This window comes from Theobroma cacao, chromosome 5, assembly GCF_053813885.1.
Source record: "Theobroma cacao isolate CCN51 chromosome 5, ASM5381388v1, whole genome shotgun sequence".
In the NCBI taxonomy this organism is placed as follows: domain Eukaryota; kingdom Viridiplantae; phylum Streptophyta; class Magnoliopsida; order Malvales; family Malvaceae; genus Theobroma; species Theobroma cacao.
The window spans coordinates 17,237,269-17,264,761 of record NC_142643.1 but is presented as its reverse complement, the minus strand read 5'-3'; positions in this window follow the sequence as shown (position 1 = coordinate 17,264,761).

The window sequence follows — 27,493 nt, the reverse complement described above, 5'->3', positions numbered from 1 at the left end:
TTCATTGAGAAGAAAACTTCTTTTATAGTCACTTATGCCTTCAAAAGCTTTATTTATGCCTTTAAATGATCATATAATCTCATAATTGATTTTAAGTTGAATTTTTCTTCATTTTTGGTTAAAAGAGATTATAATTGAATGTTGACCTCGGGAAACATGAAGCAAAAACCATTCAATGAGAAGAAAACTTCTTTTATAGTCATTTATGCCTTCAAAAGCTTTATTTATGCCTTTAAATGACCATATAATCTCATAATTGATTTTAAGTTTAATTTTTCTACATTTTTGGTTAAAACAGATTATAATTGATTGTTTACCTCGGGAAACGAGAAGCAAAAACCATTCATTGAGAAGAAAACTTCTTTTATAGTCACTTATGCCTTCAAAAGCTTTATTTCTCGCTTTAAATGATCATATAATCTCATAATTGATTTTAAGTTGAATTTTTTTACATTTTGGGTTACAACAGATTATGATTGAATGTTTACCTCGAAAAACGTGAAGCAAAAACCATTCATTGAGAAGAAAACTTCTTTTATAGTCACTTATGCCTTCAAAAGCTTTATTTCTCCCTTTAAATGATCATATAATCTCCTAATTGATTTTTAGTTGAATTTTTTTTACATTTTGGGTTAAAACAGAATATAATTGAATGTTTACCTCAGAAAACGTGAAGCAAAAACCATTCATCGAGAAGAAAACTTCTTTTATAGTCACTTATGCCTTCAAAAGCTTTATTTCTCGCTTTAAATGATCATATAATCTCATAATTGATTTTAAGTTGAATTTTTTTTATATTTTTGGTTAAAACAGATTATAATTGAATGTTTACCTCAGGAAACTTGAAGCAAAAACCATTCATCGAGAAGAAAACATCTGTTATAGTCACTTATGCCTTCAAAAGCTTTATTTCTCACTTTAAATGGTTATATAATCTCATAATTGATTTTATGTTTAATTTTTTTACATTTTTGGTTAAAACAGATTATAATTGAATGTTTACCTTGGGAAACATGAAGAAAAAACCATTCATCGAGAAGAAAACTTCTTTTATAGTCACTTATGCCTTCAAAAGCTTTATTTCTCCCTTTAAATGGTTATATAATCTCATAATTGATTTTAAGTTGAACTTTTTTTACATTTTTGGTTAAAACAGATTATAATTGATTGTTTACCTTGAGAATCGTGAGGCGAAAGCCATCCATTGATAAGAAAATTCCATTTATAGTCACTCATGCCCTCGAAAGCCTTATTACTAGCTTTAAATGGTTATATAATCTCATAATTGATTTTAAGTTGAAGTTTTTTACATTTTTGGTTAAAACAGATTATAATTGAATGTTTACCTCGGGAAACGTGAAGCAAAAACCATTCATTGAGAAGAAAACTTCTTTTATAGTCACTTATGCCTTCAAAAGCTTTATTTATGCCTTTAAATGACCATATAATCTCATAATTGATTTTAAGTTTAATTTTTCTACATTTTTGGTTAAAACAGATTATAATTGATTGTTTACCTCGGGAAACGGGAAGCAAAAACCATTCATTGAGAAGAAAACTTCTTTTATGGTCACTTATGCCTTCAAAAGCTTTATTTATGCCTTTAAATGATCATATAATCTCATAATTGATTTTAAGTTGAATTTTTTTACATTTTTGTTTAAAACAGATTATAATTGAATGTTTACCTCGGGAAACGTAATGCAAAAACCATTCATTGAGAAGAAAACTTCTTTTATAATCACTTATGCCTTCAAAAGCTTTATTTCTCCCTTTAAATGATCATATAATCTCATAATTGATTTTAAGTTGAATTTTTTTACATTTTGGGTTAAAACAGATTATAATTGACTGTTTACCTCGGGAAACGTGATGCAAAAACCATTCATTGAGAAGAAAACTTCTTTTATAGTCACTTATGCCGTCAAAAGCTTTATTTCTCATTTTAAATGATTATATAATCTCCTAATTGATTTTAAGTTGAATTTTTTTTACATTTTGGGTTAAAACAGAATATAATTGAATGTTTACCTCGGAAAATGTGAAGCAAAAACCATTCATCGAGAAGAAAACTTCTTTTCTAGTCACTTATGCCTTCAAAAGCTTTATTTCTCCCTTTAAATGGTTATATAATCTCATAATTGATTTTAAGTTGAATTGTTTTTACATTTTTGGTTAAAAAAGATTATAATTGATTGTTTACCTTGAGAATCGTGAGGCGAAAGCCATCCATTGATAAGAAAATTCCATTTATAGTCATTCATGCCCTTGAAAGCCTTATTACTAGCTTTAAATGGTTATATAATCTCATAATTGATTTTACGTTGAATTTTTTTACATTTTTGTTTAAAACAGAGTATAATTGAATGCTTACCTCGAGAAACGTGATGCAAAAACCATTCATTGAGAAGAAAACTTCTTTTATAGTCACTTATGCCTTCAAAAGCTTTATTTATGCCTTTAAATGATCATATAATCTCATAATTGATTTTAAGTTGAATTTTTCTTCATTTTTGGTTAAAAGAGATTATAATTGAATGTTGACCTCGGGAAACATGAAGCAAAAACCATTCAATGAGAAGAAAACTTCTTTTATAGTCATTTATGCCTTCAAAAGTTTTATTTATGCCTTTAAATGACCATATAATCTCATAATTGATTTTAAGTTTAATTTTTCTACATTTTTAGTTAAAACAGATTATAATTGAATGTTTGCCTCGGGAAACGTAAAGCAAAAACCATTCATTGAGAATAAAACTTCTTTTATGGTCACTTATGCCTTCAAAAGCTTTATGTATGCCTTTAAATGATCATATAATCTCATAATTGATTTTAAGTTGAATTTTTTTACATTTTTGTTTAAAACAGATTATAATTGAATGTTTACCTCGGGAAACGTAAAGCAAAAACCATTCATTGAGAAGAAAACTTCTTTTATAGTCACTTATGCCTTCAAAAGCTTTATTTCTCGCTTTAAATGATCATATAATCTCATAATTGATTTTAAGTTGAATTTTTTTTATATTTTTGGTTAAAACAGATTATAATTGAATGTTTACCTCAGGAAACTTGAAGCAAAAACCATTCATCGAGAAGAAAACATCTGTTATAATCACTTATGCGTTCAAAAGCTTTATTTCTCCCTTTAAATGATCATATAATCTCGTAATTGATTTTAAGTTGAATTTTTTTACATTTTGGGTTAAAACAGATTATAATTGAATGTTTACCTCGGGAAACGTGAAGCAAAAACCATTCATTGAGAAGAAAACTTCTTTTATAGTCACTTATGCCTTTAAAAGCTTTATTTCTCCCTTTAAATGATTCTATAATCTTATAATTTATTTTAAGTTGAATTTTTTTACATTTTGGGTTAAAACAGATTATAATTGAATGTTTACCTCGAGAAACGTGATGCAAAAACCATTCATTGAGAAGAAAACTTCTTTTATAGTCACTTATGCCTTCAAAAGCATTATTTCTCCCTTTAAATGATCATATAATCTCATAAGTGATTTTAAGTTGAATTGTTTTACATTTTTGGTTAAAACAGATTATAATTGAATGTTTAACTCCGGGAAACGTGAAGCAAAAACCATTCATCGAGAAGAAAACTTCTGTTATAGTCACTTATGCCTTCAAAAGCTTTATTTCTCCCTTTAAATGATCATATAATCTCATAAGTGATTTTAAGTTGAATTGTTTTACATTTTTGGTTAAAACAGATTATAATTGAATGTTTACCTCCGGGAAACATGAAGCTAAAACCATTCATCGAGAAGAAAACTTCTGTTATAGTCACTTATGCCTTCAAAAGCTTTATTTCTCCCTTTAAATGGTTATATAATCTCATAATTGATTTTAAGTTTAATTTTTTTTTACATTTTTGGTTAAAACAGATTATAATTGATTGTTTACCTTGAGAATAGTGAGGCGAAAGCCATCCACTGATAAGAAAATTCCATTTATAGTCACTCATCCCCTCGAAAGTCTTATTACTAGTTTTAAATGGTTATATAATCTCATAATTGATTTTAAGTTGAATTTTTTGACATTTTTGTTTAAAACAGATTATAATTGAATGTTTACCTCGAGAAACGTGATGCAAAAACCATTCATTGAGAAGAAAACTTCTTTTATAGTCACTTATGCCTTCAAAAGCTTTATTTATGCCTTTAAATGATCATATAATCTCATAATTGATTTTAAGTTGAATTTTTCAACATTTTTGGTTAAAACAGATTATAATTGAATGTTTACCTCGGGAAACGTGAAGCAAAAACCATTCAATGCGAAGAAAACTTCTTTTATTGTCACTTATGCCTTCAAAAGCTTTATTTATGCCTTTAAATGACCATATAATCTAATAATTGATTTTAAGTTTAATTTTTCTACATTTTTGGTTAAAACAGATTATAATTGAATGTTTACCTCGGGAAACATGAAGCAAAAACCATTCATTGAGAAGAAAACTTCTTTTATGGTCACTTATGCCTTCAAAAGCTTTATTTATGCCTTTAAATGACCATATAATCTCATAATTGATTTTAAGTTGAATTTTTTTACATTTTTGTCTAAAACAGATTATAATTGAATGTTTACCTCGGGAAACGTGAAGCAAAAACCATTCATTGAGAAGAAAACTTCTTTTATAGTCACTTATGCCTTCAAAAGCTTTATTTCTCCCTTTAAATCATCATATAATCTCATAATTGATTTTAAGTTGAATTTTTTTACATTTTTGGTTACAACAGATTATAATTGAACGTTTACCTCGAAAAACGTGAAGCAAAAACCATTCATTGAGAAGAAAACTTCTTTTATAGTCACTTATGCCTTCAAAAGCTTTATTTCTCCCTTTAAATGATCATATAATCTCCTAATTGATTTTAAGTTGAATTTTTTTACATTTTGGGTTACAACAGATTATAATTGAATGTTTACCTCGAAAAACGTGAAGCAAAAACCATTCATTGAGAAGAAAACTTCTTTTATAGTCACTTATGCCTTCAAAAGCTTTATTTCTCCCTTTAAATGATCATATAATCTCCTAATTGATTTTAAGTTGAATTTTTTTTACATTTTGGGTTAAAACAGAATATAATTGAATGTTTACCTCGGAAAACAGGAAGCAAAAACCATTCATCGAGAAGAAAACTTCTTTTCTAGTCACTTATGCCTTCAAAAGCTTTATTTCTCCCTTTAAATGGTTATATAATCTCATAATTGATTTTAAGTTTAATTTTTTTTTACATTTTTGGTTAAAACAGATTATAATTGATTGTTTACCTTGAGAATAGTGAGGCGAAAGCCATCCACTGATAAGAAAATTCCATTTATAGTCACTCATCCCCTCGAAAGTCTTATTACTAGTTTTAAATGGTTATATAATCTCATAATTGATTTTAAGTTGAATTTTTTGACATTTTTGTTTAAAACAGATTATAATTGAATGTTTACCTCGAGAAACGTGATGCAAAAACCATTCATTGAGAAGAAAACTTCTTTTATAGTCACTTATGCCTTCAAAAGCTTTATTTATGCCTTTAAATGATCATATAATCTCATAATTGATTTTAAGTTGAATTTTTCAACATTTTTGGTTAAAACAGATTATAATTGAATGTTTACCTCGGGAAACGTGAAGCAAAAACCATTCAATGCGAAGAAAACTTCTTTTATTGTCACTTATGCCTTCAAAAGCTTTATTTATGCCTTTAAATGACCATATAATCTAATAATTGATTTTAAGTTTAATTTTTCTACATTTTTGGTTAAAACAGATTATAATTGAATGTTTACCTCGGGAAACATGAAGCAAAAACCATTCATTGAGAAGAAAACTTCTTTTATGGTCACTTATGCCTTCAAAAGCTTTATTTATGCCTTTAAATGACCATATAATCTCATAATTGATTTTAAGTTGAATTTTTTTACATTTTTGTCTAAAACAGATTATAATTGAATGTTTACCTCGGGAAACGTGAAGCAAAAACCATTCATTGAGAAGAAAACTTCTTTTATAGTCACTTATGCCTTCAAAAGCTTTATTTCTCCCTTTAAATGATCATATAATCTCATAATTGATTTTAAGTTGAATTTTTTTACATTTTGGGTTACAACAGATTATAATTGAACGTTTACCTCGAAAAACGTGAAGCAAAAACCATTCATTGAGAAGAAAACTTCTTTTATAGTCACTTATGCCTTCAAATGCTTTATTTCTCCCTTTAAATGATCATATAATCTCCTAATTGATTTTAAGTTGAATTTTTTTACATTTTGGGTTACAACAGATTATAATTGAATGTTTACCTCGAAAAACGTGAAGCAAAAACCATTCATTGAGAAGAAAACTTCTTTTATAGTCACTTATGCCTTCAAAAGCTTTATTTCTCCCTTTAAATGATCATATAATCTCCTAATTGATTTTAAGTTGAATTTTTTTTACATTTTGGGTTAAAACAGAATATAATTGAATGTTTACCTCGGAAAACAGGAAGCAAAAACCATTCATCGAGAAGAAAACTTCTTTTCTAGTCACTTATGCCTTCAAAAGCTTTATTTCTCGCTTTAAATGGTTATATAATCTCATAATTGATTTTAAGTTGAATTGTTTTTACATTTTTGGTTAAAACAGATTATAATTGATTGTTTACCTTGAGAATCGTGAGGCGAAAGCCATCCATTGATAAGAAAATTCCATTTATAGTCACTCATGCCCTCGAAAGCCTTATTACTAGCTTTAAATGGTTATATAATCTCATAATTGATTTTACGTTGAATTTTTTTAGATTTTTGTTTAAAACAGATTATAATTGAATGTTTACCTCGAGAAACGTGATGCAAAAACCATTCATTGAGAAGAAAACTTCTTTTATAGTCACTTATGCCTTCAAAAGCTTTATTTATGCCTTTAAATGATCATATAATCTCATAATTGATTTTCAGTTGAATTTTTCTACATTTTTGGTTAAAACATATTATAATTGAATGTTGACCTCGGGAAACATGAAGCAAAAACCATTCAATGAGAAGAAAACTTCTTTTATAGTCACTTATGCCTTTAAAAGCTTTATTTATGCCTTTAAATGACCATATAATCTCATAATTGATTTTAAGTTTAATTTTTCTACATTTTTGGTTAAAACAGATTATAATTGAATGTTTACCTCGGGAAACGTGAAGCAAAAACCATTCATTGAGAAGAAAACTTCTTTTATGGTCACTTATGCCTTCAAAAGCTTTATTTATGCCTTTAAATGATCATATAATCTCATAATTGATTTTAAGTTGAATTTTTTTACATTTTTGTTTAAAACAGATTATAATTGAATGTTTACCTCGGGAAACGTGATGCAAAAACCATTCATTGAGAAGAAAACTTCTTTTATAGTCACTTATGCCTTCAAAAGCTTTATTTCTCCCTTTAAATGATCATATAATCTCATAATTGATTTTAAGTTAAATTTTTTTACATTTTGGGTTAAAACAGATTATAATTGACTGTTTACCTCAGGAAACGTGAAGCGAAAACCATTCATTGAGAAGAAAACTTCTTTTATAGTCACTTATGCCTTCAAAAGCTTTATTTCTCCCTTTAAATGATCATATAATCTCCTAATTGATTTTAAGTTGAATTTTTTTTACATTTTGGGTTAGAACAGAATATAATTGAATGTTTACCTCGGAAAACGTGAAGCAAAAACCATTCATCGAGAAGAAAACTTCTTTTCTAGTCACTTATGCCTTCAAAAGCTTTATTTCTCCCTTTAAATGGTTATATAATCTCATAATTGATTTTAAGTTGAATTGTTTTTACATTTTTGGTTAAAAAAGATTATAATTGATTGTTTACCTTGAGAATCGTGAGGCGAAAGCCATCCATTGATAAGAAAATTCCATTTATAGTCACTCATGCCCTCGAAAGCCTTATTACTAGCTTTAAATGGTTATATAATCTTATAATTGATTTTACGTTGAATTTTTTTAGATTTTTGTTTAAAACAGATTATAATTGAATGTTTACCTCGAGAAACCTGATGCAAAAACCATTCATTGAGAAGAAAACTTCTTTTATAGTCACTTATGCCTTCAAAAGCTTTATTTATGCCTTTAAATGATCATATAATCTCATAATTGATTTTCAGTTGAATTTTTCTACATTTTTGGTTAAAACATATTATAATTGAATGTTGACCTCGGGAAACATGAAGCAAAAACCATTCAATGAGAAGAAAACTTCTTTTATAGTCACTTATGCCTTTAAAAGCTTTATTTATGCCTTTAAATGACCATATAATCTCATAATTGATTTTAAGTTTAATTTTTCTACATTTTTGGTTAAAACAGATTATAATTGAATGTTTACCTCGGGAAACGTGAAGCAAAAACCATTCATTGAGAAGAAAACTTCTTTTATGGTCACTTATGCCTTCAAAAGCTTTATTTATGCCTTTAAATGATCATATAATCTCATAATTGATTTTAAGTTGAATTTTTTTACATTTTTGTTTAAAACAGATTATAATTGAATGTTTACCTCGGGAAACGTGATGCAAAAACCATTCATTGAGAAGAAAACTTCTTTTATAGTCACTTATGCCTTCAAAAGCTTTATTTCTCCCTTTAAATGATCATATAATCTCATAATTGATTTTAAGTTAAATTTTTTTACATTTTGGGTTAAAACAGATTATAATTGACTGTTTACCTCGGGAAACGTGAAGCGAAAACCATTCATTGAGAAGAAAACTTCTTTTATAGTCACTTATGCCTTCAAAAGCTTTATTTCTCCCTTTAAATGATCATATAATCTCCTAATTGATTTTAAGTTGAATTTTTTTTACATTTTGGGTTAGAACAGAATATAATTGAATGTTTACCTCGGAAAACGTGAAGCAAAAACCATTCATCGAGAAGAAAACTTCTTTTCTAGTCACTTATGCCTTCAAAAGCTTTATTTCTCCCTTTAAATGGTTATATAATCTCATAATTGATTTTAAGTTGAATTGTTTTTACATTTTTGGTTAAAAAAGATTATAATTGATTGTTTACCTTGAGAATCGTGAGGCGAAAGCCATCCATTGATAAGAAAATTCCATTTATAGTCACTCATGCCCTTGAAAGCCTTATTACTAGCTTTAAATGGTTATATAATCTCATAATTGATTTTACGTTGAATTTTTTGACATTTTTGTTTAAAACAGATTATAATTGAATGTTTACCTCAAGAAACGTGATGCAAAAACCATTCATTGAGAAGAAAACTTCTTTTATAGTCACTTATGCCTTCAAAAGCTTTATTTATGCCTTTAAATGATCATATAATCTCATAATTGATTTTAAGTTGAATTTTTCAACATTTTTGGTTAAAACAGATTATAATTGAATGTTTACCTCGGGAAACGTGAAGCAAAAACCATTCAATGCGAAGAAAACTTCTTTTATTGTCACTTATGCCTTCAAAAGCTTTATTTATGCCTTTAAATGACCATATAATCTAATAATTGATTTTAAGTTTAATTTTTCTACATTTTTGGTTAAAACAGATTATAATTGAATGTTTACCTCGGGAAACATGAAGCAAAAACCATTCATTGAGAAGAAAACTTCTTTTATGGTCACTTATGCCTTCAAAAGCTTTATTTATGCCTTTAAATGACCATATAATCTCATAATTGATTTTAAGTTGAATTTTTTTACATTTTTGTCTAAAACAGATTATAATTGAATGTTTACCTCGGGAAACGTGAAGCAAAAACCATTCATTGAGAAGAAAACTTCTTTTATAGTCACTTATGCCTTCAAAAGCTTTATTTCTCCCTTTAAATGGTTATATAATCTCATAATTGATTTTAAGTTGAATTGTTTTTACATTTTTGGTTAAAACAGATTATAATTGATTGTTTACCTTGAGAATCGTGAGGCGAAAGCCATCCATTGATAAGAAAATTCTATTTATAGTCACTCATGCCCTCGAAAGCCTTATTACTAGCTTTAAATGGTTATATAATCTCATAATTGATTTTAAGTTGAATTTTTTTACATTTTTGTTTAAAACATATTATAATTGAATGTTTACCTCGAGAAACGTGATGCAAAAACCATTCATTGAGAAGAAAACTTCTTTTATAGTCACTTATGCCTTCAAAAGCTTTATTTCTCCCTTTAAATGATCATATAATCTCCTAATTGATTTTAAGTTGAATTTTTTTACATTTTGGGTTACAACAGATTATAATTAAATGTTTACCTCAAAAAACGTGAAGCAAAAACCATTCATTGAGAAGAAAACTTCTTTTATAGTCACTTATGCCTTCAAAAGCTTTATTTCTCCCTTTAAATGATCATATAATCTCCTAATTGATTTTAAGTTGAATTTTTTTTACATTTTGGGTTAAAACAGAATATAATTGAATGTTTACCTCGGAGAACAGGAAGCAAAAACCATTCATCGAGAAGAAAACTTCTTTTCTAGTCACTTATGCCTTCAAAAGCTTTATTTCTCGCTTTAAATGGTTATATAATCTCATAATTGATTTTAAGTTGAATTGTTTTTACATTTTTGGTTAAAACAGATTATAATTGATTGTTTACCTTGAGAATCGTGAGGCGAAAGCCATCCATTGATAAGAAAATTCCATTTATAGTCACTCATGCCCTCGAAAGCCTTATTACTAGCTTTAAATGGTTATATAATCTCATAATTGATTTTACGTTGAATTTTTTTAGATTTTTGTTTAAAACAGATTATAATTGAATGTTTACCTCGAGAAACGTGATGCAAAAACCATTCATTGAGAAGAAAACTTCTTTTATAGTCACTTATGCCTTCAAAAGCTTTATTTATGCCTTTAAATGATCATATAATCTCATAATTGATTTTCAGTTGAATTTTTCTACATTTTTGGTTAAAACATATTATAATTGAATGTTTGCCTCGGGAAACGTGAAGCAAAAACCATTCATTGAGAAGAAAACTTCTTTTATGGTCACTTATGCCTTCAAAAGCTTTATTTATGCCTTTAAATGATCATATAATCTCATAATTGATTTTAAGTTGAATTTTTTTACATTTTTATTTAAAACAGATTATAATTGAATGTTTACCTCGGGAAACGTGATGCAAAAACCATTCATTGAGAAGAAAACTTCTTTTATAGTCACTTATGCCTTCAAAAGCTTTATTTCTCCCTTTAAATGATCATATAATCTCATAATTGATTTTAAGTTAAATTTTTTTACATTTTGGGTTAAAACAGATTATAATTGACTGTTTACCTCGGGAAACGTGAAGCGAAAACCATTCATTGAGAAGAAAACTTCTTTTATAGTCACTTATGCCTTCAAAAGCTTTATTTCTCCCTTTAAATGATCATATAATCTCCTAATTGATTTTAAGTTGAATTTTTTTTACATTTTGGGTTAGAACAGAATATAATTGAATGTTTACCTCGGAAAACGTGAAGCAAAAACCATTCATCGAGAAGAAAACTTCTTTTCTAGTCACTTATGCCTTCAAAAGCTTTATTTCTCCCTTTAAATGGTTATATAATCTCATAATTGATTTTAAGTTGAATTGTTTTTACATTTTTGGTTAAAAAAGATTATAATTGATTGTTTACCTTGAGAATCGTTAGGCGAAAGCCATCCATTGATAAGAAAATTCCATTTATAGACACTCATGCCCTTGAAAGCCTTATTACTAGCTTTAAATGGTTATATAATCTCATAATTGATTTTACGTTGAATTTTTTTACATTTTTGTTTAAAACAGAGTATAATTGAATGTTTACCTCGAGAAACGTGATCCAAAAACCATTCATTGAGAAGAAAACTTCTTTTATAGTCACTTATGCCTTCAAAAGCTTTATTTATGCCTTTAAATGATCATATAATCTCATAATTGATTTTAAGTTGAATTTTTCTTCATTTTTGGTTAAAATAGATTATAATTGAATGTTGACCTCGGGAAACATGAAGCAAAAACCATTCAATGAGAAGAAAACTTCTTTTATAGTCATTTATGCCTTCAAAAGCTTTATTTATGCCTTTAAATGACCATATAATCTCATAATTGATTTTAAGTTTAATTTTTCTACATTTTTGGTTAAAACAGATTATGATTGAATGTTTGCCTCGGGAAACGTGAAGCAAAAACCATTCATTGAGAAGAAAACTTCTTTTATGGTCACTTGTGCCTTCAAAAGCTTTATGTATGCCTTTAAATGATCATATAATCTCATAATTGATTTTAAGTTGAATTTTTTTACATTTTTGTTTAAAACAGATTATAATTGAATGTTTACCTCGGGAAACGTGAAGCAAAAACCATTCATTGAGAAGAAAACTTCTTTTATAGTCACTTATGCCTTCAAAAGCTTTATTTCTCGCTTTAAATGATCATATAATCTCATAATTGATTTTAAGTTGAATTTTTTTTATATTTTGGGTTAAAACAGATTATAATTGAATGTTTACCTCAGGAAACTTCAAGCAAAAACCATTCATCGAGAAGAAAACATCTGTTATAATCACTTATGCGTTCAAAAGCTTTATTTCTCCCTTTAAATGATCATATAATCTCGTAATTGATTTTAAGTTGAATTTTTTTACATTTTGGGTTAAAACAGATTATAATTGAATGTTTACCTCGGGAAACGTGAAGCAAAAACCATTCATTGAGAAGAAAACTTCTTTTATAGTCACTTATGCCTTTAAAAGCTTTATTTCTCCCTTTAAATGATTCTATAATCTTATAATTTTTTTTAAGTTGAATTTTTTTACATTTTGGGTTAAAACAGATTATAATTGAATGTTTACCTCGAGAAACGTGATGCAAAAACCATTCATTGAGAAGAAAACTTCTTTTATAGTCACTTATGCCTTCAAAAGCTTTATTTCTCCCTTTAAATGATCATATAATCTCATAATTGATTTTAACTTGAATTTTTTTACATTTTGGGTTACAACAGATTATGATTGAATGTTTACCTCGAAAAACGTGAAGCGAAAACCATTCATTGAGAAGAAAACTTCTTTTATAGTCACTTATGCCTTCAAAAGCTTTATTTCTCCCTTTAAATGATCATATAATCTCCTAATTGATTTTAAGTTGAATTTTTTTTACATTTTGGGTTAAAACAGAATATAATTGAATGTTTACCTCGGAAAACGTGAAGCAAAAACCATTCATCGAGAAGAAAACTTCTTTTCTAGTCACTTATGCCTTCAAAAGCTTTATTTCTCGCTTTAAATGGTTATATAATCTCATAATTGATTTTAAGTTGAATTGTTTTTACATTGTTGGTTAAAACAGATTATAATTGATTGTTTACCTTGAGAATCGTGAGGCGAAAGCCATCCATTGATAAGAAAATTCCATTTATAGTCACTCATGCCCTCGAAAGCCTTATTACTAGCTTTAAATGGTTATATAATCTCATAATTGATTTTACGTTGAATTTTTTTAGATTTTTATTTAAAACAGATTATAATTGAATGTTTACCTCGAGAAACGTGATGCAAAAACCATTCATTGAGAAGAAAACTTCTTTTATAGTCACTTATGCCTTCAAAAGCTTTATTTATGCCTTTAAATGATCATATAATCTCATAATTGATTTTAAGTTGAATTTTTCTACATTTTTGGTTAAAACAGATTATAATTGAATGTTGACCTTGAGAAACATGAAGCAAAAACCATTCAATGAGAAGAAAACTTCTTTTATAGTCACTTATGCCTTCAAAAGCTTTATTTATGCCTTTAAATGACCATATAATCTCATAATTGATTTTAAGTTTAATTTTTCTACATTTTTGGTTAAAACAGATTATAATTGAATGTTTGCCTCAGGAAACGTGAAGCAAAAACCATTCATTGAGAAGAAAACTTCTTTTATGGTCACTTATGCCTTCAAAAGCTTTATGTATGCCTTTAAATGATCATATAATCTCATAATTGATTTTAAGTTGAATTTTTTTACATTTTTGTTTAAAACAGATTATAATTGAATGTTTACGTCGGGAAACGTGAAGCAAAAACCATTCATTGAGAAGAAAACTTCTTTTATAGTCACTTATGCCTTCAAAAGCTTTATTTCTCGCTTTAAATGATCATATAATCTCATAATTGATTTTAGGTTGAATTTTTTTTATATTTTTGGTTAAAACAGATTATAATTGAATGTTTACCTCAGGAAACTTGAAGCAAAAACCATTCATCGAGAAGAAAACATCTGTTATAGTCACTTATGCCTTCAAAAGCTTTATTTCTCCCTTTAAACGGTTATATAATCTCATAATTGATTTTAAGTTTAATTTTTTTACATTTTTGGTTAAAACAGATTATAATTGAATGTTTACCTTGGGAAACATGAAGCAAAAACCATTCATCGAGAAGAAAACTTCTTTTATAGTCACTTATGCCTTCAAAAGCTTTATTTCTCCCTTTAAATGGTTATATAATCTCATAATTGATTTTAAGTTGAATTTTTTTTACATTTTTGGTTAAAACAGATTATAATTGATTGTTTACCTTGAGAATCGTGAGGCGAAAGCCATCCATTGATAAGAAAATTCCATTTATAGTCACTCATGCCCTCGAAAGCCTTATTACTAGCTTTAAATGGTTATATAATCTCATAATTGATTTTACGTTGAATTTTTTTACATTTTTGTTTAAAATAGATTATAATTGAATGTTTACCTCGAGAAACGTGATGCAAAAACCATTCATTGAGAAGAAAACTTCTTTTATAGTCACTTATGCCTTCAAAAGCTTTATTTCTCCCTTTAAATGATCATATAATCTCCTAATTGATTTTAAGTTGAATTTTTTTTACAGTTTGGGTTAAAACAGAATATAATTGAATGTTTACCTCGGAAAACGTGAAGCAAAAACCATTCATCGAGAAGAAAACTTCTTTTCTAGTCACTTATGCCTTCAAAAGCTTTATTTCTCGCTTTAAATGGTTATATAATCTCATAATTGATTTTAAGTTGAATTGTTTTTACATTTTTGGTTAAAACAGATTATAATTGATTGTTTACCTTGAGAATCGTGAGGTGAAAGCCATCCATTGATAAGAAAATTCCATTTATAGTCACTCATGCCCTCGAAAGCCTTATTACTAGCTTTAAATGGTTATATAATCTCATAATTGATTTTACGTTGAATTTTTTTACATTTTTGTTTAAAACAGATTATAATTGAATGTTTACCTCGAGAAACGTGATGCAAAAACCATTCATTGAGAAGAAAACTTCTTTTATAGTCACTTATGCCTTCAAAAGCTTTATTTATGCCTTTAAATGATCATATAATCTCATAATTGATTTTAAGTTGAATTTTTCTACATTTTTGGTTAAAACAGATTATAATTGAATGTTGACCTCTGGAAACATCAAGCAAAAACCATTCAATGAGAAGAAAACTTCTTTTATAGTCACTTATGCCTTTAAAAGCTTTATTTATGCCTTTAAATGACCATATAATCTCATAATTGATTTTAAGTTTAATTTTTCTACATTTTTGGTTAAAACAGATTATAATTGAATGTTTGCCTCGGGAAACGTGAAGCAAAAACCATTCATTGAGAAGAAAACTTCTTTTATGGTCACTTATGCCTTCAAAAGCTTTATGTATGCCTTTAAATGATCGTATAATCTCATAATTGATTTTAAGTTGAATTTTTTTACATTTTTGTTTAAAACAGATTATAATTGAATGTTTACCTCGGGAAACGTGAAGCAAAAACCATTCATTGAGAAGAAAACTTCTTTTATAGTCACTTATGCCTTCAAAAGCTTTATTTATGCTTTTAAATGACCATATAATCTCATAATTGATTTTAAGTTTAATTTTTCTACATTTTTGGTTAAAACAGATTATAATTGATTGTTTACCTCAGGAAACGGGAAGCAAAAACCATTCATTGAGAAGAAAACTTCTTTTATGGTCACTTATGCCTTCAACAGCTTTATTTATGCCTTTAAATGATCATATAATCTCATAATTGATTTTAAGTTGAATTTTTTTACATTTTTGTTTAAAACAGATTATAATTGAATGTTTACCTCGGGAAACGTGATGCAAAAACCATTCATTGAGAAGAAAACTTCTTTTATAGTCAATTATGCCTTCAAAAGCTTTATTTCTCCCTTTAAATGATCATATAATCTCATAATTGATTTTAAATTGAATTTTTTTTTTATTTTTGGTTACAACAGATTATAATTGAAATCTTACCTCAGGAAACTTGAAGCAAAAACCATTCATCGAGAAGAAAACATCTGTTATAGTCACTTATGCCTTCAAAAGCTTTATTTCTCCCTTTAAATGGTTATATAATCTCATAATTGATTTTAAGTTGAATTGTTTTTACATTTTTGGTTAAAAAAGATTATAATTGATTGTTTACCTTGAGAATAGTGAGGCGAAAGCCATCCACTGATAAGAAAATTCCATTTATAGTCACTCATCCCCTCGAAAGTCTTATTACTAGTTTTAAATGGTTATATAATCTCATAATTGATTTTAAGTTTAATTTTTCCACATTTTTGGTTAAAACAGATTATAATTGAATGTTTACCTCGGGAAACATGAAGCAAAAACCATTCATTGAGAAGAAAACTTCTTTTATGGTCACTTATGCCTTCAAAAGCTTTATTTATGCCTTTAAATGACCATATAATCTCATAATTGATTTTAAGTTGAATTTTTTTACATTTTTGTCTAAAACAGATTATAATTGAATGTTTACCTCGGGAAACGTGAAGCAAAAACCATTCATTGAGAAGAAAACTTCTTTTATAGTCACTTATGCCTTCAAAAGCTTTATTTCTCCCTTTAAATGATCATATAATCTCATAATTGATTTTAAGTTGAATTTTTTTACATTTTGGGTTACAACAGATTATAATTGAATGTTTACCTCGAAAAACGTGAAGCAAAAACCATTCATTGAGAAGAAAACTTCTTTTATAGTCACTTATGCCTTCAAAAGCTTTATTTCTCCCTTTAAATGATCATATAATCTCCTAATTGATTTTAAGTTGAATTTTTTTTACATTTTGGGTTAAAACAGAATATAATTGAATGTTTGCCTCGGGAAACGTGAAGCAAAAACCATTCATTGAGAAGAAAACTTCTTTTATGGTCACTTATGCCTTCAAAAGCTTTATGTATGCCTTTAAATGATCATATAATCTCATAATTGATTTTAAGTTGAATTTTTTTACATTTTTGTTTAAAACAGATTATAATTGAATGTTTACCTCGGGAAACGTGAAGCAAAAACCATTCATTGAGAAGAAAACTTCTTTTATAGTCACTTATGCCTTCAAAAGCTTTATTTCTCGCTTTAAATGATCATATAATCTCATAATTGATTTTAAGTTGAATTTTTTTTATATATTGGGTTAAAACAGATTATAATTGAATGTTTACCTCAGGAAACTTGAAGCAAAAACCATTCATCGAGAAGAAAACATCTGTTATAATCACTTATGCGTTCAAAAGCTTTATTTCTCCCTTTAAATGATCATATAATCTCGTAATTGATTTTAAGTTGAATTTTTTTACATTTTGGGTTAAAACAGACTATAATTGAATGTTTACCTCGGGAAACGTGAAGCAAAAACCATTCATTGAGAAGAAAACTTCTTTTATAGTCACTTATGCCTTCAAAAGCTTTATTTCTCCCTTTAAATGATTATATAATCTCATAAGTGATTTTAAGTTGAATTGTTTTACATTTTTGGTTAAAACAGATTATAATTGAATGTTTACCTCCGGGAAACGTGAAGCAAAAACCATTCATCGAGAAGAAAACTTCTGTTATAGTCACTTATGCCTTCAAAAGCTTTATTTCTCCCTTTAAATGGTTATATAATCTCATAATTGATTTTAAGTTGAATTTTTTTTACATTTTTAGTTAAAACAGATTATAATTGATTGTTTACCTTGGGAAACATGAAGCAAAAATCATTCATCGAGAAGAAAACTTCTTTTATAGTCACTTATGCCTTTAAAAGCTTTATTTCTCCCTTTAAATGGTTATATAATCTCATAATTGATTTTAAGTTGAATTTTTTTTACATTTTTGGTTAAAACAGATTATAATTGATTGTTTACCTTGAGAATCGTGAGGCGAAAGCCATCCATTGAGAAGAAAATTCCATTTATAGCCACTCATGCCCTCGAAAGCCTTATTACTAGCTTTAAATGGTTATATAATCTCATAATTGATTTTGCGTTGAATTTTTTTACATTTTTGTTTAAAACATATTATAATTGAATGTTTACCTCGAGAAACGTGATGCAAAAACCATTCATTGAGAAGAAAACTTCTTTTATAGTCACTTATGCCTTCAAAAGCTTTATTTATGCCTTTAAATGATCATATAATCTCATAATTGATTTTAAGTTGAATTTTTCTACATTTTTGGTTAAAACAGATTATAATTGAATGTTGACCTCTGGAAACATGAAGCAAAAACCATTCAATGAGAAGAAAACTTCTTTTATAGTCACTTATGCCTTTAAAAGCTTTATTTATGCCTTTAAATGACCATATAATCTCATAATTGATTTTAAGTTTAATTTTTCTACATTTTTGGTTAAAACAGATTATAATTGAATGTTTGCCTCGGGAAACGTGAAGCAAAAACCATTCATTGAGAAGAAAACTTCTTTTATGGTCACTTATGCCTTCAAAAGCTTTATGTATGCCTTTAAATGATCATATAATCTCATAATTGATTTTAAGTTCAATTTTTTTACATTTTTGTTTAAAACAGATTATAATTGAATGTTTACCTCGGGAAACGTGAAGCAAAAACCATTCATTGAGAAGAAAACTTCTTTTATAGTCACTTATGCATTCAAAAGCTTTATTTATGCTTTTAAATGACCATATAATCTCATAATTGATTTTAAGTTTAATTTTTCTACATTTTTGGTTAAAACAGATTATAATTGATTGTTTACCTCAGGAAACGGGAAGCAAAAACCATTCATTGAGAAGAAAACTTCTTTTATGGTCACTTATGCCTTCAACAGCTTTATTTATGCCTTTAAATGATCATATAATCTCATAATTGATTTTAAGTTGAATTTTTTTACATTTTTGTTTAAAACATATTATAATTGAATGTTTACCTCGGGAAACGTGATGCAAAAACCATTCATTGAGAAGAAAACTTCTTTTATAGTCACTTATGCATTCAAAAGCTTTATTTCTCCCTTTAAATGATCATATAATCTCATAATTGATTTTAAATTGAATTTTTTTTTTATTTTTGGTTAAAACAGATTATAATTGAAATCTTACCTCAGGAAACTTGAAGCAAAAACCATTCATCGAGAAGAAAACATCTGTTATAGTCACTTATGCCTTCAAAAGCTTTATTTCTCCCTTTAAATGGTTATATAATCTCATAATTGATTTTAAGTTGAATTGTTTTTACATTTTTGGTTAAAAAAGATTATAATTGATTGTTTACCTTGAGAATAGTGAGGCGAAAGCCATCCACTGATAAGAAAATTCCATTTATAGTCACTCATCCCCTCGAAAGTCTTATTACTAGTTTTAAATGGTTATATAATCTCATAATTGATTTTAAGTTTAATTTTTCCACATTTTTGGTTAAAACAGATTATAATTGAATGTTTACCTCGGGAAACATGAAGCAAAAACCATTCATTGAGAAGAAAACTTCTTTTATGGTCACTTATGCCTTCAAAAGCTTTATTTATGCCTTTAAATGACCATATAATCTCATAATTGATTTTAAGTTGAATTTTTTTACATTTTTGTCTAAAACAGATTATAATTGAATGTTTACCTCGGGAAACGTGAAGCAAAAACCATTCATTGAGAAGAAAACTTCTTTTATAGTCACTTATGCCTTCAAAAGCTTTATTTCTCCCTTTAAATGATCATATAATCTCATAATTGATTTTAAGTTGAATTTTTTTACATTTTGGGTTACAACAGATTATAATTGAATGTTTGCCTCGAAAAACGAGAAGCAAAAACCATTCATTGAGAAGAAAACTTCTTTTATAGTCACTTATACCTTCAAAAGCTTTATTTCTCCCTTTAAATGATCATATAATCTCCTAATTGATTTTAAGTTGAATTTTTTTTACATTTTGGGTTAAAACAGAATATAATTGAATGTTTACCTCGGAAAACGTGAAGCAAAAACCATTCATCGAGAAGAAAACTTCTTTTCTAGTCACTTATGCCTTCAAAAGCTTTATTTCTCGCTTTAAATGGTTATATAATCTCATAATTGATTTTAAGTTGAATTGTTTTTACATTTTTGGTTAAAAAAGATTATAATTGATTGTTTACCTTGAGAATCGTGAGGCGAAAGCCATCCATTGATAAGAAAATTCCATTTATAGTCACTCATGCCCTCGAAAGCCTTATTACTAGCTTTAAATGGTTATATAATCTCATAATTGATTTTACGTTGAATTTTTTTACATTTTTGTTTAAAACAGAGTATAATTGAATGTTTACCTCGAGAAACGTGATCCAAAAACCATTCATTGAGAAGAAAACTTCTTTTATAGTCACTTATGCCTTCAAAAGCTTTATTTATGCCTTTAAATGATCATATAATCTCATAATTGATTTTAAGTTGAATTTTTCTTCATTTTTGGTTAAAATAGATTATAATTGAATGTTGACCTCGGGAAACATGAAGCAAAAACCATTCAATGAGAAGAAAACTTCTTTTATAGTCATTTATGCCTTCAAAAGCTTTATTTATGCCTTTAAATGACCATATAATCTCATAATTGATTTTAAGTTTAATTTTTCTACATTTTTGGTTAAAACAGATTATGATTGAATGTTTGCCTCGGGAAACGTGAAGCAAAAACCATTCATTGAGAAGAAAACTTCTTTTATGGTCACTTATGCCTTCAAAAGCTTTATGTATGCCTTTAACTGATCATATAATCTCATAATTGATTTTAAGTTGAATTTTTTTACATTTTTGTTTAAAACAGATTATAATTGAATGTTTACCTCGGGAAACGTGAAGCAAAAACCATTCATTGAGAAGAAAACTTCTTTTATAGTCACTTATGCCTTCAAAAGCTTTATTTCTCGCTTTAAATGATCATATAATCTCATAATTGATTTTAAGTTGAATTTTTTTTTATATTTTGGGTTAAAACAGATTATAATTGAATGTTTACCTCAGGAAACTTGAAGCAAAAACCATTCATCGAGAAGAAAACATCTGTTATAATCACTTATGCGTTCAAAAGCTTTATTTCTCCCTTTAAATGATCATATAATCTCGTAATTGATTTTAAGTTGAATTTTTTTACATTTTGGGTTAAAACAGACTATAATTGAATGTTTACCTCGGGAAACGTGAAGCAAAAACCATTCATTGAGAAGAAAACTTCTTTTATAGTCACTTATGCCTTCAAAAGCTTTATTTCTCCCTTTAAATGATCATATAATCTCATAAGTGATTTTAAGTTGAATTGTTTTACATTTTTGGTTAAAACAGATTATAATTGAATGTTTACCTCCGGGAAACGTGAAGCAAAAACCATTCATCGAGAAGAAAACTTCTGTTATAGTCACTTATGCCTTCAAAAGCTTTATTTCTCCCTTTAAATGGTTATATAATCTCATAATTGATTTTAAGTTGAATTTTTTTTACATTTTTGGTTAAAACAGATTATAATTGATTGTTTACCTTGGGAAACATGAAGCAAAAATCATTCATCGAGAAGAAAACTTCTTTTATAGTCACTTATGCCTTTAAAAGCTTTATTTCTCCCTTTAAATGGTTATATAATCTCATAATTGATTTTAAGTTGAATTTTTTTTACATTTTTGGTTAAAACAGATTATAATTGATTGTTTACCTTGAGAATCGTGAGGCGAAAGCCATCCATTGATAAGAAAATTCCATTTATAGCCACTCATGCCCTCGAAAGCCTTATTACTAGCTTTAAATGGTTATATAATCTCATAATTGATTTTACGTTGAATTTTTTTACATTTTTGTTTAAAACATATTATAATTGAATGTTTACCTCGAGAAACGTGATGCAAAAACCATTCATTGAGAAGAAAACTTCTTTTATAGTCACTTATGCCTTCAAAAGCTTTATTTCTCCCTTTAAATGATCATATAATCTCCTAATTGATTTTAAGTTGAATTTTTTTTACATTTTGGGTTAAAACAGAATATAATTGAATGTTTACCTCGGAAAACGTGAAGCAAAAACCATTCATCGAGAAGAAAACTTCTTTTCTAGTCACTTATGCCTTCAAAAGCTTTATTTCTCGCTTTAAATGGTTATATAATCTCATAATTGATTTTAAGTTGAATTGTTTTTACATTTTTGGTTAAAACAGATTATAATTGATTGTTTACCTTGAGAATCGTGAAGCGAAAGCCATCCATTGATAAGAAAATTCCATTTATAGTCACTCATGCCCTCGAAAGCCTTATTACTAGCTTTAAATGGTTATATAATCTCATAATTGATTTTACGTTGAATTTTTTTATATTTTTGTTTAAAACAGATTATAATTGAATGTTTACCTCGAGAAACGTGATGCAAAAACCATTCATTGAGAAGAAAACTTCTTTTATAGTCACTTATGCCTTCAAAAGCTTTATTTATGCCTTTAAATGATCATATAATCTCATAATTGATTTTCAGTTGAATTTTTCTACATTTTTGGTTAAAACAGATTATAATTCAATGTTGACCTCGGGAAACATGAGGCAAAAACCATTCAATGAGAAGAAAACTTCTTTTATAGTCACTTATGCCTTTAAAAGCTTTATTTATGCCTTTAAATGACCATATAATCTCATAATTGATTTTAAGTTTAATTTTTCTACATTTTTGGTTAAAACAGATTATAATTGAATGTTTGCCTCGGGAAACGTGAAGCAAAAACCATTCATTGAGAAGAAAACTTCTTTTATGGTCACTTATGCCTTCAAAAGCTTTATGTATGCCTTTAAATGATCATATAATCTCATAATTGATTTTAAGTTGAATTTTTTTACATTTTTGTTTAAAACAGATTATAATTGAATGTTTACCTCGGGAAACGTGAAGCAAAAACCATTCATTGAGAAGAAAACTTCTTTTATAGTCACTTATGCCTTCAAAAGCTTTATTTCTCGCTTTAAATAATCATATAATCTCATAATTGATTTTAAGTTGAATTTTTTTTATATTTTTGGTTAAAACAGATTATAATTGAATGTTTACCTCAGGAAACTTGAAGCAAAAACCATTCATCGAGAAGAAAACATCTGTTATAGTCACTTATGCCTTCAAAAGCTTTATTTCTCCCTTTAAATGGTTATATAATCTCATAATTGATTTTAAGTTTAATTTTTCTACATTTTTGGTTAAAACAGATTATAATTGAATGTTTGCCTCGGGAAACGTGAAGCAAAAACCATTCATTGAGAAGAAAACTTCTTTTATGGTCACTTATGCCTTCAAAACCTTTATGTATGCCTTTAAATGATCATATAATCTCATAATTGATTTTAAGTTGAATTTTTTTACATTTTTGTTTAAAACAGATTATAATTGAATGTTTACCTCGGGAAACGTGAAGCAAAAACCATTCATTGAGAAGAAAACTTCTTTTATAGTCACTTATGCCTTCAAAAGCTTTATTTCTCGCTTTAAATGATCATATAATCTCATAATTGATTTTAAGTTGAATTTTTTTTATATTTTTGGTTAAAACAGATTATAATTGAATGTTTACCTCAGGAAACTTGAAGCAAAAACCATTCATCGAGAAGAAAACATCTGTTATAGTCACTTATGCCTTCAAAAGCTTTATTTCTCCCTTTAAATGGTTATATAATCTCATAATTGATTTTAAGTTTAATTTTTCTACATTTTTGGTTAAATAAGATTATAATTGAATGTTTACCTCGGGAAACGTGAAGCAAAAACCATTCATTGAGAAGAAAACTTCTTTTATGGTCACTTATGCCTTCAAAAGCTTTATTTATGCCTTTAAATGACCATATAATCTCATAATTGATTTTAAGTTGAATTTTTTTACATTTTTGTCTAAAACAGATTGTAATTGAATGTTTACCTCGGGAAACGTGAAGCAAAAACCATTCATTGAGAAGAAAACTTCTTTTATAGTCACTTATGCCTTCAAAAGCTTTATTTCTCCCTTTAAATGATCATATAATCTCATAATTGATTTTAACTTGAATTTTTTTTTTATTTTTGGTTAAAACAGATTATAATTGAATGTTTTCCTCAGGAAACTTGAAGCAAAAACCATTCATCGAGAAGAAAACATCTGTTATAGTCACTTATGCCTTCAAAAGCTTTATTTCTCCCTTTAAATGGTTATATAATCTCATAATTGATTTTAAGTTTAATTTTTCTACATTTTTGGTTAAAATAGATTATAATTGAATGTTTACCTCGGGAAACGTGAAGCAAAAACCATTCATTGAGAAGAAAACTTCTTTTATGGTCACTTATGCCTTCAAAAGCTTTATTTATGCCTTTAAATGACCATATAATCTCATAATTGATTTTAAGTTGAATTTTTTTACATTTTTGTCTAAAACAGATTGTAATTGAATGTTTACCTCGGGAAACGTGAAGCAAAAACCATTCATTGAGAAGAAAACTTCTTTTATAGTCACTTATGCCTTCAAAAGCTTTATTTCTCCCTTTAAATGATCATATAATCTCATAATTGATTTTAAGTTGAATTTTTTTACATTTTGGGTTACAACAGATTATAATTGAATGTTTACCTCGAAAAACGTGAGGCGAAAACCATTCATTGAGAAGAAAACTTCTTTTATAGTCACTTATGCCTTCAAAAGCTTTATTTCTCCCTTTAAATGATCATATAATCTCCTAATTGATTTTAAGTTGAATTTTTTTTACATTTTGGGTTAAAACAGAATATAATTGAATGTTTACCTCGGAAAACGTGAAGCAAAAACCATTCATCGAGAAGAAAACATCTTTTCTAGTCACTTATGCCTTCAAAAGCTTTATTTCTCGCTTTAAATGGTTATATAATCTCATAATTGATTTTAAGTTGAATTGTTTTTACATTTTTGGTTAAAACAGATTATAATTGATTGTTTACCTTGAGAATCGTGAGGCGAAAGCCATCCATTGATAAGAAAATTCCATTTATAGTCACTCATGCCCTCGAAAGCCTTATTACTAGCTTTAAATGGTTATATAATCTCATAATTGATTTTACGTTGAATTGTTTTACATTTTTGTTCAAAACAGATTATAATTGAATGTTTACCTCGAGAAACGTGATGCAAAAACCATTCATTGAGAAGAAAACTTCTTTTATAGTCACTTATGCCTTCACAAGCTTTATTTATGTCTTTAAATGATCATATAATCTCATAATTGATTTTAAGTTGAATTTTTCTATATTTTTGGTTAAAACAGATTATAATTGAATGTTGACCTTGGGAAACATGAAGCAAAAACCATTCAATGAGAAGAAAACTTCTTTTATAGTCACTTATGCCTTCAAAAGCTTTATTTATGCCTTTAAATGACCATATAATCTCATAATTGATTTTAAGTTTAATTTTTCTACATTTTTGGTTAAAACAGATTATAATTGAATGTTTGCCTCGAGAAACATGAAGCAAAAACCATTCATTGAGAAGAAAACTTCTTTTATGGTCACTTATGCCTTCAAAAGCTTTATGTATGCCTTTAAATGATCATATAATCTCATAATTGATTTTAAGTTGAATTTTTTTACATTTTTGTTTAAAACAGATTATAATTGAATGTTTATATCGGGAAACGTGAAGCAAAAACCATTCATTGAGAAGAAAACTTCTTTTATAGTCACTTATGCCTTCAAAAGCTTTATTTCTCGCTTTAAATGATCATATAATCTCATAATTGATTTTAAGTTGAATTTTTTTTATATTTTTGGTTAAAACAGATTATGATTGAATGTTTACCTCAGGAAACTTGAAGCAAAAACCATTCATCGAGAAGAAAACATCTGTTATAGTCACTTATGCCTTCAAAAGCTTTATTTCTCCCTTTAAATGGTTATATAATCTCATAATTGATTTTAAGTTTAATTTTTCTACATTTTTGGTTAAAACAGATTATAATTGAATGTTTGCCTCGGGAAACGTGAAGCAAAAACCATTCATTGAGAAGAAAACTTCTTTTATGGTCACTTATGCCTTCAAAACCTTTATGTATGCCTTTAAATGATCATATAATCTCATAACTGATTTTAAGTTGAATTTTTTTACATTTTTGTTTAAAGCAGATTATAATTGAATGTTTACCTCGGGAAACGTGAAGCAAAAACCATTCATTGAGAAGAAAACTTCTTTTATAGTCACTTATGCCTTCAAAAGCTTTATTTCTCGCTTTAAATGATCATATAATCTCATAATTGATTTTAAGTTGAATTTTTTTTATATTTTTGGTTAAAACAGATTATAATTGAATGTTTACCTCAGGAAACTTGAAGCAAAAACCATTCATCGAGAAGAAAACATCTGTTATAGTCACTTATGCCTTCAAAAGCTTTATTTCTCCCTTTAAATGGTTATATAATCTCATAATTGATTTTAAGTTTAATTTTTCTACATTTTTGGTTAAATAAGATTATAATTGAATGTTTACCTCGGGAAACGTGAAGCAAAAACCATTCATTGAGAAGAAAACTTCATTTATGGTCACTTATGCCTTCAAAAGCTTTATTTATGCCTTTAAATGACCATATAATCTCATAATTGATTTTAAGTTGAATTTTTTTACATTTTTGTCTAAAACAGATTGTAATTGAATGTTTACCTCGGGAAACGTGAAGCAAAAACCATTCATTGAGAAGAAAACTTCTTTTATAGTCACTTATGCCTTCAAAAGCTTTATTTCTCCCTTTAAATGATCATATAATCTCATAATTGATTTTAAGTTGAATTTTTTTACATTTTGGGTTACAACAGATTATAATTGAATGTTTACCTCGAAAAACGTGAGGCGAAAACCATTCATTGAGAAGAAAACTTCTTTTATAGTCACTTATGCCTTCAAAAGCTTTATTTCTCCCTTTAAATGATCATATAATCTCCTAATTGATTTTAAGTTGAATTTTTTTTACATTTTGGGTTAAAACAGAATATAATTGAATGTTTACCTCGGAAAACGTGAAGCAAAAACCATTCATCGAGAAGAAAACTTCTTTTCTAGTCACTTATGCCTTCAAAAGCTTTATTTCTCGCTTTAAATGGTTATATAATCTCATAATTGATTTTAAGTTGAATTGTTTTTACATTTTTGGTTAAAACAGATTATAATTGATTGTTTACCTTGAGAATCGTGAGGCGAAAGCCATCCATTGATAAGAAAATTCCATTTATAGTCACTCATGCCCTCGAAAGCCTTATTACTAGCTTTAAATGGTTATAT